Source organism: Adiantum capillus-veneris, chromosome 28 (genome assembly GCF_014529385.1).
Source record: "Adiantum capillus-veneris isolate H3 chromosome 28, ASM1452938v2, whole genome shotgun sequence".
NCBI classification, from domain to species: domain Eukaryota; kingdom Viridiplantae; phylum Streptophyta; class Polypodiopsida; order Polypodiales; family Pteridaceae; genus Adiantum; species Adiantum capillus-veneris.
In genome coordinates, this window is record NC_140958.1 from 109535121 (window position 1) to 109553634 (window position 18514).

The 18514-nt window shown below is 49.0% G+C and overlaps 1 protein-coding gene and 1 pseudogene across 5 annotated transcripts in view; one reads left to right on the top strand and one right to left on the bottom strand.

Moving 5' to 3' along the window:
* The window catches only part of LOC147421082 (uncharacterized), a 103063-nt gene that overhangs the window by 24789 nt on the left and 59760 nt on the right, over positions 1-18514 (bottom strand). The gene's annotated exons all lie outside the window — the stretch shown is intronic.
* On the top strand, positions 6099-11796 carry LOC147421083 (uncharacterized; annotated as a pseudogene).

Genomic DNA, 18514 nt, shown 5'->3' on the forward strand with positions numbered 1-18514 from the left:
GTTGGAGTAGCAGTTGATCATGCTATCTTGTCCTTCACCCTGACGTTTCAGTTCAGCACAACTCCATTAGGAGAGGTCCCTACACACATCCGGTATACCTTCATGAGGGAGACGGACTCTGTGTATATGGATGAGATATACAAGAAGCTATGCACCAAGGAGCCAGGACGGCCACTAGATGAACTCACTCAGATACTGACAAAGACGCTCCATGATGCAGCATCCGAAGCATACCCCCACAACCAACCTACATGGAGACGATCTGGAAAAATGCCCCAGAACAGTTGGTATGATGAGGAGTGTAGAGAGATGAGGATCAAGTTACAGAGGGAAGTGTTCATGGGTATTACCACACATAGACAGTCACGGATTATCTTTCGCTGCCTAGTGCGACGAAAGAAAAGGGCTTATTGATCCCGGCTAGAGCAAGATCTGTATCAGTTATTTATAAGTCAGGACTCGGGCGAAGCATGGAGGCTATTCCACGAACATTCACCACCGCCAACGGTCACCTCCACCGAGACATGGGGGGAATATTCCACATCTCTCTACACAGCACCAAGACAACCACCGCTACCGGACCCACTAGAGACATGCCCGGAGACATGTTCTTTCTTTACTGCCAAGAGGGTAAGGAAAGCTATTGACAGGATGAAGACAAGGAGAACACATGATCATGATGGTCTGGTAGCAAAGCACTTCATCCATGCCAAGGATATGCTCGCAGAACTCCTGGCTATGATGTTTAATTGAGCCATGTATGAAGCCTTCCCTGAGACTTGGAGTATGTCTACGATTGTGCCTATTTTTAAGTCAGGAGATCCCATGATTCCCAGGAATTATCGCACCATCATGGTTGGTCACACATTAGCTAGGCTGTATGCATCCATTCTTGAACAAGAGCTGAGTAGATGGGCAGAGCGAGAGGGCATAAGAGCACCAGGGCAAGCAGGTTTCAGGAGAGGTTTCTCCACTCTTGACCAGATTCTGACACTCAGAGCTATTATTGAGGAGGGTAGACACCATGGCAAGAGGATCTATTGTTGCTTTGTGGATTTCCGCAAAGCTTTCGACACAGTGCCGAGAGCCAGACCCATACGCAGATTACAGGACATGGGTGTGCCTACAGAGCTGATTTGGGGGATTCTGGCTCTATACAGGACAGTGATGGGGAGGGTACGCACCACGGAGGGAATGTCGGACATGGTCCTCTCCAATATTGGAGTAAAGCAAGGATGCCCCCTATCCCCGACTCTGTTTGGGATGTATGTGGATGAGTTTTCGGACTATGCAGAGCATCAGGGGGACAGGGGGGCTCAACTAGCAGGGACATGGATTCTGCTGTTACTATATGCTGATGTTATTGTGCTGATCTCTGACTCACCAGAGGGGATGCAACGTCACTTGGATGCTCTGCATACATTTGCTCGTGACAGTGGATTGTCTGTCAATCTGGGGAAAACCAAGGTTATGGTGTTCAACACCACACCACAGTGGGTTAGGAGGTCGGCACCCACATTTATGTATGGCCTGGAGACTGTGGAGTACAGAGATGGATATACTTATCTTGGGGTAGTTTACGGTGGACCGGTGTTTTCACTAAGGAGAGCATAAGAGACTAGACTGACGAGAGCATACGCAGCTTTGGGAGGACAAGAGAGGATGTGTTCGCAGGTTCAGTTTCAAGAACCGCGAACAAAGCTTTGGCTTTTTGACACTCTAGTGACTCCAGCTATGCTCGATGGAGTTCAGGTATGGGGACCCTCAGTAGACCACCATGGGAGATCTGGCAACACAGATGGATGGAGATGTATGGAGAGGCCTCTGGTCTCTATGATCGCTCGGATGATTCGGGCATGGTCTATGGGATCTCCCCAGGGAGAGATACGCTCCCTATGGGATCTCCTCAGGGAGAGATACGCTCGGCTTGCCTTGGAGTCATCTCGACAACTAGCTCTACAAGGTGATACAACATGTTGGTATGGACAGATGACAGCTTGGTTTCAGTCACATGGTCTCAAGATGGATAGATTACCTCCGCTTCAATACTCTCTGGATGGCACCCTCCCTGTCTCTCACACGGACAGAGATCACCAGACTCATACGTCAGGATTTGTTTCAGCTAAATACCAAGAGCACATGGATACAGCCGACACAAGAGCTGGGCACGAAGATGGCCTTCTACAGAGAGCATCTTCTCCAACTCACGAAGGACGGCTTTGTGACTAGGCCTGCGTACATGGACACACACTTATCGCATGGGATAAGATGCGCTATTGGACAGATACGCACATCCTCACATCAACTCCAAATCGAGACTAGCCGATTTCGAGGGGTGCCGACAGGAGCTAGGATATGTCACCTATGCAACTTAGAGCCAAAGACAGAGCTGCACTACACATGTCACTGCCCGGCATATTATGAGATACGCGGCCGCTTCCACTGCCTGTTCAGAGAAGGGTTTGGACCTTTTTCTAGAGTCATGAGATACAAGGATCAGAGGTGTCTCGGATTGTTCCTGCTAGAGCTGCGCAAACTTAGGGAGAGCTTGCTGAGAACATCAGAGGAAAGACAGTCTCACAGACGAATCGCAGATTTCTTTACAACAGCCACAGGAGAGCCAACGGAGTAGTCATTACAACAAATCTCAGAGCCTACTCATACTAGAGGTGCACTACTTGATCGAGCCACGGAACTTGGCAGAGCCAGACGTCCACGACCTCGAGGGTCTCCCACTACCGACGAAGGCTGCAGCAAAAGATACAGATCACTCTAGCTCGACATGCAAGACGCCCTACCAGAGTACTGACCATGAAGGAGGTCGATGAGATCAGACAGCGACCAATGAGAAATTTCATATGAACCCACAAACACCCCCCCCCCCCCCTCCCCATTTCTTTTCTCCTTAGCGTCTTAGTGTTAGTTCTTTGGACCTTTGTAATTCCGTACTCAGACATGGTATCAGATTCACCAATTGTAACTTTTTTGGTCTCATAGGCCATTTTGGCCTTTTGAAGAAGTTAATATAACATTTCATTTCATTTGATCTCTCTCTCTCTCTCTCTCTCTCTCTCTCTCTCTCTCTCTCTCTCTCTCTCTCTCTCTCTCTCTCTCTCTCAAGCCTCCAAAGTGCAGCATCAGCGGAAGCGAAACGAGGGTCAACACAACGACGCTTCCCGCAAGAGCCAACTACTCTGATGGCCTCCCATCGAGCTCCGGGAAGGATAGGGTGTGGAAAGGTGGCATCATATGTCAATCTAGCATGAATCCCCTCAGACTGGTCAGTATCAACTGTGAACAGCATGGTGTCTAAACGAACTAATAAGAGAGTCTCTGAGCAAAGAGGCCTTCCCAGCCACAATGGGGAGGCATCTGAACCGTGCCTCTCATGACTGCATCCCACTGTGAAGGAAGGGCGGTATCAATCTCAAGCAATCTGTCTGCCACCCCGCGACCAATGTCATAATGCTCTGCCACAAAATCAGCATCTAGCATCCGTGTCTCATGAAACAACCGCATAGAGGCAGCAGGGCCAGCGTCCCAGGCAGCCCAATCAATGTGAGTCCGCTCTCCAAGCTGACGGGGCGGATCAACCGAAGAATCAAGAACTGCAGCATTCCAAATGAGAGGCTGGCACTCAATCTCCTCACGACATGAGGGAGGTGAGCGTATGATAGCCCGTCGCATGGAAACCCAAATCTGAAGGAGTGATCGGATGAAGGGGGAGAGAGAGGTGGTGGACAAGGGGGCATCAGTAAAGAGAAAACGATACCCTGTCTGCCAAGTATGACCATCTCTAGTGCCGAGTCGTGGAGTCACTACGCAAAGAGCGGCCTGAAGAAGCATCTTCCAAGGTTCTTGTCCGGGAAAAAGACCCCGAACAATAAGCATGGTAAGAAGGGCACGGCTCTGTAACTCTGGATCAATAATGCCAAGGCCTCCCTCTGACCTAGGATGAATGATCGTGGGCCAGCGGACTCGAGCACGGGTATCAATAGTCCCGTCTGTGCCACTCCATAAAAAGTTCCGCACTAGGCATCACACCAGAATGTAACATCCAACAAGAAGCCGTATACCATATTGTAGCCAAAATGACCTAGTTGGCGACCAATGCACGGCCAGCCAACGACAGATGACGTGAAGACCAATGGCATAGCTTCCTGCGAATAGACTGTAGCACAGGTGCAAACTGCTGCTGTGAGGTAACATCTAATCCAACCTGAAAGCCCAGATATCTGCATGTCTGACCCGGTCGCAGCCATGTGAAACCATCAGCTACCCCCCAAGTAGGTATGTCATCACTGCCAACCAGTAACCCATAGGATTTATGCTAGTTAATGCGTGCACCACTGGCAATGCAAAAAACCTCTAGGGCCTCCCGCATGGCATGAAGAGCAGCTAGCAAATAGCGTAACATGAGCATAGTATCATCAGCAAACTCCTGATCGATAAGGTCTGGAGCTGTAGGTACTGGCATGGTCAAGCCACAAAATGCATGACTCTGAGCACGAAGAAAGTCGGACATATACTCTCCTACAAACAAATACAGATATGTTGCTAGAGGACATCCCTGGCAGACAGATCGAGAAGGCTCAAAACTACGACTGACACGACCACCAATAGTAATAGCACTGCTGGCAGTCCTGAAGAGAGCGGAAATGCCTGAGATCTATCTCGAAGGGAAACACATCCTAGCTAATGTTCCTTCGAGAAAGTCCCATTCAACACGATCGTAGGCTTTCTCGAAGTCAAGGATGAAAAAAGCGAGAGGCTCGGAAGATGATCTGGCCCACTCCACTCCCTCATAAAAAGTGAAGATATTATCCAGGATGCATCGATCCATGACAAAGCCTGTCTGAGAAGTATGAATAATATCGGGTAAGAACGGCCGCAAGCGATGGCTGATCATCAACGCTAATATCTTATAGACAGAAGAGAGTAGGGTAATAGGTCTCCACTGTCGGAGCTGAGTGGTGTCACCCCCCTTCGGAATAAGAGATATGAGACCTGAACAAAGATCCGGATGCATATATCCTGATGCAAAGATGTCCTAACAACCGCGAAGCAGTGGTATATGCAATACATCCAAATATGTCAAAAAGAAAGCTCTAGTGAGGCCATCCTCTCCTGGACAGGAGGATGGATCAAGACTCTCTATAGCAGCATGGAGCTCTGCAAGTGTGAAGGGTGCCAACAAGATCTCTGCCATAGTGTCTGTACAACGGTGTCGCGTGTGATGCTAGATCTGCTCACGTGCATGTAAAACCTCAGTAGTGCATACATCAGTAGTGAACAATGTCTCAAAATAATCTGCAGTCATATCAAGTATAACATCAGGATACATATGTAGAACATCAGGATACATATGTAGTGTCCCCTGAGCATCGCACAGAGTCCGTAGGGTGGTGCCAGGAGGGCGCTCTTTATGCGCAACAAAGAAGTCTTTATTCATTCGATCAGCTTTAGCTATCCAATGAGATACTGAAGAATGATGAGTGAACTCAGACCTAGCCTCCTGTACGCGACAAATCTCCTCTGTGAGCTCTGTCTGTCTACCAGAAAGATAAGCATCCTGAGGCCACTCCTCGAGTAAGCGCTGAGTGGAACCAAGAGGGATGTGAAGATCAGACTCGCGTACCCTCAACTGACGATGAATAATAGCGGTCTGAGCACGGCAGTAAATACTAGACTGAGTAATGCAATGAGCAAGAAACTCTCCAAGGGGTCCACAATAAGAAGCATCCGTGGACCGTAAGTCATGAATCTGCAGCTGCAATACCAGAGTGGTGAGAACACTGTCAGGGATGCAGCAGCCTCTCCTCTCTGCAGAGGATCTAGTGAAGGAGATAAACAATGAGATGGGTAAATGATCTGAGAGGCTGGTCTCTCTCCATATAGTAGTGAATCCGCCTAGAGCTGCTGCCCAAGGGCCAATGTAAAAACGATCAAGACGCTCTAATAATCTCCCCTGTTGTCTCTGAAACCCCCAAGAGTAATGAAGTGTAGCAGGGTGGTGACCAAAAGAGGGTATATGCCAGGCGTCAACGCCCTGAATAGCTAGAAGAGATCGATCCCAAGCTGGCTGCTGATCGGGAGAGATGGATGATAGAACTGGAGGTGTGGTGGCTCGCCAATCAGAATCGCTCTCAATGTTGTTGAAGTCGCCTCCAACAACCCAAGAGTCTACAGCAGGTAGAACAGCAGCCAAAGAGGACCAAAATGTAGCCCTCTCCCAAGTAGTGGGTGCGTAGACTGACATAAAACCAATGATAGATTCTTGAATCCGAATAGAAACATAAACTGCTCTGCCAGCGACAAGGGTGCCATGCCGCTGAACTGAGGCCAAGTAACGTGGTCCCACTGAGATGCATACACCGCAACTCTGTCCATGAAGGCCCATAGCAGGCTCCCACAAAGTGCGGGCGCCCGAGGACATGAGATTGCCAAAGGGAGTGGCAATCTTATGCTCCTGTACTAGCCATATATCCACAGTGCCCACTACATGAGAGTGTAAATCTCTGCGAAGTAAAAGCTTACGGCCTTTTACCCGAGAAGTCTGTAAACCATTAGCATTCCAAGAGACTACATGTAAATCCATAGACTGCATGAAAGAGTGTGAATAGCATCTGATTAACTGCGCATCTTCTTGGAGGCAGCTGGGCCATCCAAGGGGTGGGCTTCAGGCGGTAGGAAAGCTACCCGCCAGCCCTCTCTAAGATATGGTGTCTCATTGCACCAACTGTGGACCTCAGCTTGTTTACATTGCATTACCGATGCTGCAGCCTTGACACCCCAAATACGCAGACATAGGAAGCACCACATTTGAGGATACATGAATGACCATAGGCAATAGCAAGCATAAACATCATTCCACTCCATAGCACCAATACATATAGGGTAGTGAGGAGACAAAACATCAGGAGTGGAAGGAGACAACCATAAATGAAGCTGAGCCATAGTCTGTGAGTGCACAAAATGTAGAACCCGATCCTCAGACCATTCCTGAGCAGCGTGGAATGGAAGGAAAAAGGAATGGGTAGGCTGAGAGCGACTGCCTACTAAAGAGGGAACACAACCTGTCTTGTGATGCAGAAGATAGAGCTGCACCCGCAATGGTCCTTCCGAGTCACCGCACATCTCAGCCCGATGAGTGCCCCAGGAAAGAGGGGAATAGCTGAGAAAACTGCGTGAGACGTATGTATGAGCTGCTAAGGGAGGAGGAGGACCAGGAGGCGGAGGGGGGAGACTAAGGGCGAGAGGAAGAGGAGGAGGAGGGAGAGGAAGTAGCGGTGGATGATCCATCTGCATAGGAACAGGGACCTCGGGAAGAGGGGAAGGAGCGGGCGGAGGAACTGCAGGTGAAGGAGGAGCTGCTAGCAGAGGCAAGTGGTCCTACCGCGAAGAAGAAGAATGGTGAGGAGATGCAGGGGGTAAGGGGGTGGTGGAAACCTGAGAGGGAGCTGGAGAGGTAACACTAGGAGCTAGCTGCGCTGCTGGTTGCTAACGAGAACGGAAGGAATGATTACGACCCACTGTCTGCCATGCTGCCTCAGTGTGAGCTGAAGCGGAGGGAGGAACGGGGGGGGCTGGAGCTCGAGGAGCGTCTGTAGACTGCTGAGGTGCTTTGAGTAGTAGATGGGTGAGAAGGAGGAACCGGCTGTTGACACTGACCACGTGGCTGAGCATGACTGCCGCGGGCCGGCTGTTGCTGCCGCCAATGTCGTGGCTCGGTGGAGCTATCTCGCGCCAAGTGTCCCATCTCGTGACAACGTAAGCACTGTCCTAGGCGGCCAGTGACTACCATCCGGAGAGAGTAGTCTCGATCATACACAGCCACAGTAACTCTATTTGGTAATGAAGTATCCCCAAACACCAAGACCTGAATGCGAGGTGGGCCAGACGAGAAGATGCAGGATCCTGGAACTACCGTGCCAAAATCAGCAGCAATTATCTGGAGGAGATGATCATCGATAAAATGGAGAGGCATATCCGGGAAGGAGAGCGTCAGAGGGAATCTGGGAATAAGGTGTCGACTGTCAAACTCCTCGATGGAAAATTCGGGATACCACCTCGTCAAGTATATCATCCTGCCATCAGAGAGTATCGGAGAGCGAGCCAGGAGAGCTGAGGCGGTGGCGGGATTTGAAAGACGTACCATGAATATGCCTCTGCCAAGGAGTGTAAGCTCCGAGATCTATCCCTGAGTAGTGCCCAATGCAGTCTGACACCAATCACGTATAGAAGATCGGGGTGGAGACTGTCCAATCATCCGGCCAACTAAGGCATGTTGAGCCAAGTGTTGTACTTTGGAGTCAATGCGTGACAATAGGTCCAACCAACTGTTGTACTTTGGAGTCAATGCGTGACAATAGGTCGCCAGTGCAATCCACGCGACACGCAAGTGGTGATGGAGCGCAGTGAGGAGCACTCAAGACATGCATAGCTGCCATGAAGCATGGGCCAGATTGGCAAATGCTAAAAAACAAGACCCAAAGTGTAGCTTGGACTGAAGGGAGCAATGGAAAGATGGAGGCCGAGGTTGAACGGCAGGAGGGAGGCACGTCGAGGAAGAAGAGTCGATGGAGTAATTGCAAGGTGCTGAGAAAACAGGGCAGGGCGACTGGCTGCTCTCAGCGAGGAATACTCCAAAGAAGGAAGAAAGAGGTACTTCTGCTGGCGAGAGCAAACTGTCCGAGAAGGACAAGGTAACGAGGGTCTGCCACAACAATGTGACGCAGGTGGGGTAGTACCTTGCTCACACAGATGATCAGGCGTGAACACTAAAACCCTGTAAGGTCGAAGGAGAAACTGAGCGCAGGTGTCCTCGACTGCATCACAAACTGACAGCAGGCCTAGACGGCGACGCTAAGAGCAGATCAGCTTCCACAATTGGCAGTGCAAGGTGTCGAGCAGGCACAACAGCATATCTATAGCAGATCAGCTTCCACAATTGGCAGTGCAGGGTGTCGAGCAGGCACAACAGCATATCTATCTATCTATCTATCTATCTAATCCTATCTATCTATCTATCTATCTATCTATCTATCTACCTATCTAATCCTATCTATCTATCTATCTATCCATCTATCTATCTATCTATCCTTCTATCTATCTATCTATCTATCCATCCATCCATCTATCCATCTATCCATCCATCGATCCATCTATCTATCCATCAATCCATCCATCCATCCATCCATCCATCTATCTATCCATCCATCCATCGATCCATCAATCCATCCATCCATTTATCTATCTATCTATCTATCTATCTAATCCTATCTATCTATCTATCTATCTATCTATCCATCCATCTATCTATCTATCTATCTATCTAATCCTATCCTTCTATCCATCTATCTATCCATCCATCCATCCATCCATCTATCTATCTATCTATCTATCTATCTAGTCCTATCTATCCATCCATCCAATCCTATCTATCTATCTATCTATCCATCCATCCATCTATCTATCTATCTATCTATCTATCTATCCATCGATCTATCCATCCATCCATCGATCCATCTATCTAATCCTATCTATCTATCTATCTATCCATCTATCTATCTATCTATCTATCTATCCATCCATCTATCTATCTATCTATCTATTCCTATCCTTCCTTCCTTCCATCCATCCATCCATCCATCCATCCATCGATCTATCCATCCATCCATCCATCCATCCATCCATCTATCTAATCCTATCTATCTATCTATCTATCCATCTATCTATCTATCTATCTATCTATCCATCCATCTATCTATCTATCTATCTATCTATTCCTATCCTTCCTTCCATCCATCTATCTATCTATCTATCCATCCATCTATCTATCTATCTATCTATTCCTATCCTTCCTTCCTTCCTTCCATCCATCCATCCCTCCATCCATCCATCCATGCATGCATGCATGCATGCATACATACATACATACATACATAGATATATATATATATATATATATATATATATGTGGGAGTACACATAGAGCTCATTTGCGGGGTCATGGCATTATACAGGTCAGTAGTGGGGCATGTACGCATCTCAAAGGGTGTATCCACACCGGTTCACTCAACTATTGGGGTGAAGCAGGGTTGCCCGCTCTCTCCTACTCTATTTGGTATGTATGTGGATGAGGTTTTTGACTACATTGAGAGAGATGGTGATAGAGGTGCACAGTTGGCAGGGGGGATGCAACGTCACTTGGATGCTTTGCATAGGTTTGCCTAGGAAAGTGGTTTGTCCGTCAACCTTGGTAAAACCAAGGTCATGGTATTTAATACCACCCCAAAGTGGATCACGAGGTCAGCGCCCGCATTCACATACAGCCAGGAGACAGTGGAGTATACAGATGCTTACACTTACCTTGGAGTGGTTTTTAGTGGGCCAGCATTTTCATTGAGGAGGGCATCAGAGACTAGATTGACCAGAGCCCATGCAACATTGGGTAGATTGGAAAGGATGTGTTCACAGGTTTAGTTTCAGGAGCCTCGGACGAAGCTCTGGCTCTTTGACACTTTGGTGGCTTCTTCGTTGCTTTATGGAGCTGAGAGTTGGGGACCTTCATTGGATCATCACGGGAGGACAGGCCACACTGATGGATGGGGGGACATGGAGAAGCCTCTGGTCTCTATGATCTCGCGGCTCATTAGAGCTAAGGCTTCAATACGACGTGCTATTGTCCGAGCAGAGCTAGATGCTGTAGCGCGGATAGTGTGTCGTGCTCTCTATAGTGGGTGCTCCTCAGTGCAATGTGCGTGACGTCTCACTCAAAACAGAATGAAAACCCAAGAATCAATAGATAACAGCTAATCAACATAGAGACACAGTAGCAGACCAGAACATATGGACTCGACTATCTCAAAGACCCGATACAGACTCTAGCATGGCAGCACACTCAGCTCCAGCCCAGAACTCACGCGTACAATGGGGGTGTCGAGGCTCAGATGTGCAGAGATGGTGCATACGTGTTGTGTGTATAGACTCGCTTCTCTAGACGACGACGCATGACCATATATGAAGAAGATGATAATGCTGACCCAACCACTACTACTCACATGTACCACCACAAAGAGCCACCAACAGCTCATAAATGTCACGTTGGCTCATAAATGTCAGCCATCTAAGTCTATACTCAAACTGAGTGGTGGTGGTGACCTAGCCACGATGTCCACTAGACCAACGTCCGTATCCCTGCCCAGAGAGTCCGTCTAGTGTGAACCAGACCATACCAACTGTACTAACTGTGTGTCCTGTGAAAGTGACACTGTAGCCTGCTACAGGTTGCCCGCCACAAGACCCCTCACCATCTCCGTGAGAAGAATATTGAAAACCTGTGAAAGAAAACCACTAGATACCGCATCCGTACATCTTACATGAAGCAGGTGTTAGGCCCAACCATGACCTTACATGCCTCAAAGTGGAGTTAATTGCACTGCTTGCAAACCCAGTATGATTGCATAGTCCAAGAATCCCAATTGGCAAAACAGAATGAGGCTCCACAGCAAAGAGATATGCTCAGTTTGGATCCAGCACATCTTTATCGTCCTTAACCATAGTGAGAGGAAAATGACATGGTCCATGCTTGCAGATGAACCTTGCAAACTTTCTGCAACAGCACTCTTCTCGAAAAGAGGGATGATTATAAGCTTGAGTAACACCACAAATAAGGTGAAGCTCCATCGTGATGGCAGAACGAAAAGCATTAACAGCAACAGGATGGCAACCCGATGAATGCTTGAAAGCCACAAGGAAACAGCCAAAAGGCTCTGCTGTGATCGGATTACAAAAAAGTTGCTCTCCCCCTTTGTGTCGCTGGCCATCTCCTGAGAACAAGGAAACAAATCCAGAGGGCCGCTTGATTGTTAAATTACAAGAGGTCCTGGGGGGGGGAGGGGGGAGGCGGGGCTGGTGAGGGGTGGGTAGGGGGGCGGCGAGGGAGAGAGAGTGGGGAGCGAGAGGAGGGTAGGGGCGAGGGTGATGGAGGGGGAGGGGGAGGGCGAGGGCAAGGGCGATGGCTGGTGAGGGAGGGGGGGCGAGAGGTGGGTAGAGGTAGGGGGTGGCGAGGGAGAGAGACTGGGGAGCGAGGGGAGGGTAGGGGCGGTATAGCTCCGAGAGGGTGTGAGGGGGTGGCAGCTAGAAAATATACATCTCCAATGCAAGGTATAGCCGGAAGAATTCGTGTTCCACTGTAGATGAATTCCATGGTCCACTGGCTGAAAGAGGAGACGCTACAGAGCGCAGCAACCATGAGCAAGACAATTATCATGAGCATGGAATTGATCAAGCAAGACGCGCTCTGTGAAGGGAGCTTTGTTCTGGTCGGAGAAGCAGATACCAATGGGGCTGATGTTTGAGGGGGGGGTGAACTCCTGTCGAGGAGATTTCTGTCCGCTTCTATGATCCTCCATAGGCTCACCAAATTCAAAGGCTTTCACTAAGGGCGCATCCGGAGTAACTTCTATGACCTTCAACCTTTAAGCTGGCTCAGGTGACTCATTGGGTTTAGTTACTGTGGAAATATTGGAAGATGGTGTACCTTCACGCAAAGAGTGAATAGAGACTCCATAACAGGGCATAGATTTGGCAGCAACCAACCACTCCAACAGATCCTCGTATGACCCGTCAGGTGTAGTAGGCTGTTCGAATTCAAGGTTGGTTGCTAGGGACAAAGAACTATGATGCACGACGGGATCCACGCCTCCTTCTAAGCGAATGGGTTGCATCTGGGAGCCAGGAGTATGTATCCAAATGGCATCGTTTCCCCAATCATGAAGTGCTTTGGTGTGTCGCAGCCATGGTCTACCGATGAGCAAAGGAAATCCACCCTCAACCTTGGGAAGACGAACCACAAGAAAATCCAAACTAAAAGTGAAATCTTGTACCTGCAGAGGCACATTGTCTACTATGCCCACTAGGTAGATTGTCCGCACGTCGTCCAATGTAACTTTGAAGGGAGCAGGGCGAGTAGGCTGTAGACCTAGAGCTAACATAGTGAACTCGAGCATCAGGTTGATGCCAAGTCCACCATCCACTATCACTCCTGAGAATTGCCGACCCAAAACGGACACTGTCAGGTGAGGGCTTCTATAATCAGTGAGAGAAGCAACGGAATTGGATATCATATAGGACTCTCATGGTCGCACTGGGAGGTGCCTGCCACTAGGACCTGCTCCGGGGTAAAGAGATTGTATAACTGCAAGGGTGTCACTTCGAAAACTCGCATCTAGCCGCAGCATGTTATAGAGCGACACTTATTGAAAGGTGTTTTTCAAGATTGTCTCTGCTGTCGGCTTTTCTTTTTCTTCCGCTGGCTTTTCTGGTACCTTGATCTGTTGTAGATCAGCCACTGCTTCCAAGAAGGCTTCATCAATATCGGAGAGCAAAGATTTGGATTCTTGCTTGTCACTGACTGAGGGGTGGGCGCCAGCTGAAGGCAAAGTATCCATTGTTGGGGGAATGTGTGGGGGAGTTGAACATGTTGGAATACTAAGACCGAGAGCGGCTCTCTGGGCTCGGGTGAGGACGCCCGTTGGCTCCTCTACCAGCTGCAACTTCTCTTGAGTGGTAACCACGTGGGCGGAAGGGGGTGGTTGAGGAGTTGTGCTAACTGCTATCAGATTGAGCTTGGGAAAGGTAAACTCATTTTGGGTTTGACTTGGGTTCACAGCCGTGGATGCACGAAGTTTAGGGAAATCTTTACTGTAGTTATCCTTCGTTTCAGGGCAATGACGGCAAGGAGGGGACCCTTCTGGCAAGGGGCATTTGCTTTGGTAATGCCCATATTCCCCGCATCTGTAGCACAAAATGGGCCGATTCAATGGGCAAGTCAAAGGGTGAGGTGGTCCTTGCTCCTGATGCATGGAGTTGGAGGTGGAAGCATAGAAGCTTTCAGGTGATGAGGGAGCATGGGTATGATAAAAGCTCTGAGAGGGAAAAGTGCTCTGCATACCTTGCATAGGAGGGGCTGTCAATAAAGGTGGCATGTGGTGTGGATGGCCCACAGGGAGAAACCATGTTGGATGTAGGTGCTTGCCCTTGTTGAAGAGTAGGACCAAGACTTTGTTGTATGTGGTGTGGATGGCCCACAGGGAGAAACCATGTTGGATGTAGGTGCTTGCCCTTGTTGTATTGGATGGAGGTAGTAGTAGTCCTTGTCCTCATGTCCAGACTTCTCACAAAAGTGGCAGTAAACCCGAAGGAGGCATTCCTGTGGAGGGTGCCCTGGAGAGCGGCATGAGCTACACCAAACCATAGCCTTAGTCTCCTGCTGAGACTTGAGCTCTTCTAGCTTGCGCTTGATCTGTTCCATTGCCTGGTGATGTGGAGGCTTCTCTTGTCTAAGAGAGAAGGACCTCTCCTCTTGAAGAGCTTGCTGTAACTTTAGGGCTTCCAATTCCCTGCGTAAAGAAGTTAAAGGATCAGAAGGACTTTTGGAAAACACTGAGGGGCTCTCTACCTGAGGGGAGTTGGTGAACAGCTTCCTAGCTCCTCTATCCTAGTAGCAGCCGCGACAAATTCCTCCAGAGTGGCGTCAGGTCGGAGACTCTCTCGGGGTTTTTGCTCGGAAGTTTTGGGAAGAGCCTTCTCTACCCATTTCTTGACCATGAAGTCACCTGGTGGTTCAGGAAGCTTGGCCACCAGAGACTTGGTTTTAGTCATGAGTTTTGCAAAAATCTCCTCTGGCTGAAGCACCATGTTGGCCAACTCATCCAAAACCTTTTCCTGGTAGTCACATGGACTGAATGTTGCATAGAACTGTTGTCTTAAAGTTGCAAAATGGTTCTGTGCAAACTAACTGTACCACTTGTCTGCTAAGCCATCCAAGTTAGATGGGAAGAGTACTAAGTAGGCATCTTCTCGGTTGAGGCCACGACCTCTGCAAAGAGAAACAAACCTCCGGGCATGGTCGTCAGCATCCTCTGAGGAGAGACCCTTTAAAGTCGGAAACTTAATATTCACCTTAGCTAGAATGCTTGTGAGCTCCTCCATGGCTGTTTGTGCAAGAGCTTGTTGCACTAGAGCTTGTTGTAACACAGGGGATGAGAAGTTTATTGATTGGGGTGACTGGGGAGGTGAAGAACTTGTTGAGGGAATGGAGGTAGCTGTACGGGAAGGTAGGGGTACTGGAGCTGGTGGACTTCTACTTGGCAGGAAGGGTTGACGTTTCCTGTGGTAGCACTTCAGAGGATTGAGTAGCGAGCTTTGTCGCTCTTTTGACTGCCTTGTATGTGTCATGCAATAACCAAAAGCCCACACAAGCTTTGGGCACGAAGATTTTGTGCTTGTCATAACTTGCTGAAAACTGGTCCAATCGCCACTAGACCAGGGCGAGTGACTGGACCACTTAGGGCGAGTGACTGGACGAGAGAGACTAGACCACTTGACTAGACCTGGACGAGAAGAACTAGTCCCAGGCCGAGAGACTACTAGACCAGGACAAGAGGCTAGTCAAGCAGGTCTAGACGAATAGGTTGAAAACTAAGCAGGTCGAGGGGAAAGTAGACGGGACCAAGCTGAGGCAGGCCAAAAACCAGTAGCTCCTCGGCTAGATTTTCAACGGAGTGAGACTTGAGTTGAGGTACACCGGGCGTGCCAAAATGAGAGCACCTGTAGCACGGATAGTGTGTCGTGCTCTCTACAGTGGGTGCTCCTCAATGCAATGTGCGTGACATCTCACTCAAAACAGAATGAAAACCCAAGAAACAATAGATAACATCTAATCAACACAGTGACACGGTAGCAGACCAGAACATATGAACTCGACTATCTCAAAGAACCGATACAAACTCTGGCGTGGCAGGACACTCAGCTCCAGCCCAGAACTCACGTGTACAATGGGGGTGTCGAGGCTCAGCTTTGTAGGGATGGTGCAGACGTGTTGTGTATAGACTCACTACTCTAGTCGACGACGCAGGACCATATATGAAGAAGATAATAATGATGACCCAACCGCTACTACTCACATGTACCACCACAAAGAGCCACCAACGGCTCATAAATCTCACGTTGGCTCATAAATGTCAGCCATCTAAGTCTATCCCCAAACTGAGTGGTGGTGGTGACCTAGCCACGATGTCCACTAGACCAATGTCCGTATCCCTGCCACGTGTCACTCCCAGCCCAGAGAGTCCATCTAGTGTGAACCAGACCAGACCAACTGTACTAACTATGTGTCTTGTGATAGTGACACTGTAGCCTGCTATAGCTGCCCCCCACTAGTGGTTGAGGCACTCACCAGATCTGTCTCCTTTGTACACCGCATGTGGGAACTTCCCAGAGACAAATATGCCGGCCTTGCACTTGAGTCCTCTCGACAGTTAGCAATGCAGGGAGATACAGCATGCTGGTATGGGGAGATGACATCATGGTTTCAGGCACATGGGTTTAGCATAGACAGATTGCCTCCCTTCCTGTACTCAGTAGATGCACCCTCTCTGACTCTTACACAGTCCGAGATCACCAGGCTCATCCGCCAGGACCTGACTCAGCTAGACACCTGGAGGACATGGATACAACCAGCATAGGAGCTGGGCACGAAGATGGCTTTCTACAGAGAGCATCTTCTCTAGCTTATGGAGGACGGTTTTGTGACGCGGCCCAGATACATGGACACCCACTTGTCTCATGGGATACGCCGTGCTATTGGCCAGATACGCACATCATCACACCAGATGCGGATCGAGACTGGGAGATACAACGGAGTACCAGCAGAGGCCAGGACATGCCCCCTGTGTGATCGAGCCTGAGACAATTGCACTACACATGCCACTACCCCGTCTACTACGAGATACGAGGCCGCTTCCATTGCTTGTTCGGAGAGGACTTTGGACCACTCTCCAGACTCATGCGGTACGAGGATCAGAGATGCCTGGATTTGTTTTTGATCGAGCAGCGTAGACACAGAGAGAGCTTGATGAGAGGAGAGGCTAGCCAGTCTCAAATACAGATCACAGACTTCTTTAGAGCTGCCCCCACTGGACACCCGGAGGAGCTACTACCACAGTAGAGCTCGTCGCCTCACACCAGAGCCACACTGATCGACCGAGCGACTGAGCTAGGGAGATCTAGACGCCCACGACTGCAGAGGACTACACAGCACCGAGGGAGGCTGCATCAGAGGATTCGGATCACTTTGACCCGATGTGCACGACGCCCGGTCAGACTACTGACCTTGGAGGAGATTGATGAGATCCGCCAGAGACCAATGTTGGATCTCTTGTGATCTAGCTATCCCAGTTAGCTGCTTAGTTCACACCTAGCACTCTAGGATTCCTTAGTATTTTATTTTGTCATTTTGTCATCTTGTTACTCTGACTTTGTATCAGATCCACTACATTGTAACTTTATGGTGTCATAGGTCACTTTAGCCTTATGAAGACGTTAATATAGCATTTCATTTCCTCTCTCTCGTGGGAAGCATTGGAGAAGTGGTGCCAACGGCTTCCTCCATGTGTAAGAAGACGATGCTCCCTCGCCGGCAGCCCACAAAGCCTTTTTCATGCAGACAGGGAAGAAGATGTCGGCAATAGAGAAGAAAATGAGAGAATGGAGAAACGAAGTGGAAGAGTGGAAGAAGGAGAGGAGCATTATTCTTCAAAGATGAACCGAAGAAAGAGATGGAATGTGTAGGAGGATCGCTTCGCTCGAGGAGAAAGTGGTCATCCAAAATTCCATCATCCAAAATCTACAAGCAAAAAGTGGGCGGCTCGAAGAAGGCGAAATTCACCCATCCATGATGAAAGAATTGAAGACCATAAGAGAAGAAATAGAGGTTATCAAGGAAAATGGAGGAGAAGAATTCATGGGCCGCCGTCATCTCCGCAACCCAAAAGAAAGTACAAGCCGAAAAATGGATTGAGGTTGCCAAGAAAGGGAAAGGTAAGGAAGCTCCTTGTACACCCACTCTTATTACCATGACCCTCGAAGAGGAACAAAGGAGGATGCAGGCTCTACATGTGAGGGTAACCGGCCTCAAGGATATAAACAATGTGGAAAAAGAGGTCACAAGCCTCATATCCATGATGGGGGTGGACAAGCCTTCACACACAAAGGCATCGAGAGTGGGCAAGAAGAGTGATGGCCCGGGAGAATATTCAAAAGGGAGAGCTCTCATACTACGCTTCCCCTCCTTGGAAGAGAAGAAGGAATTCTTGAGAAAGAGGCCTACTCTCAAGAAGACATGTATTTTCCTCGGTGATGATCTCACTCTCTCACAGCTTGCGCATATGAGAGAGGTAATGTCAGAGATTACAGCGGCAAGGGAGAAGGGAAAGATGGCCTTTTACAGAGATGGTCGGGTGGTGATTGTAGAGCGGCGCTCTACATGACAGTGTGAGACCTATGGGACCACACTGAAGATGGCTACTTGGAATTGTAATGGATCTATGAGGTTGGACGTTGGTGCCTTTGAGGACAGTTCCAGAGACAGGGACATTGTTTTCTTCTCAGAGACTCATCAGGCCCCTCGACAGCTTATGCCACATGTGGTGGGGGACAGTCGCGAGAT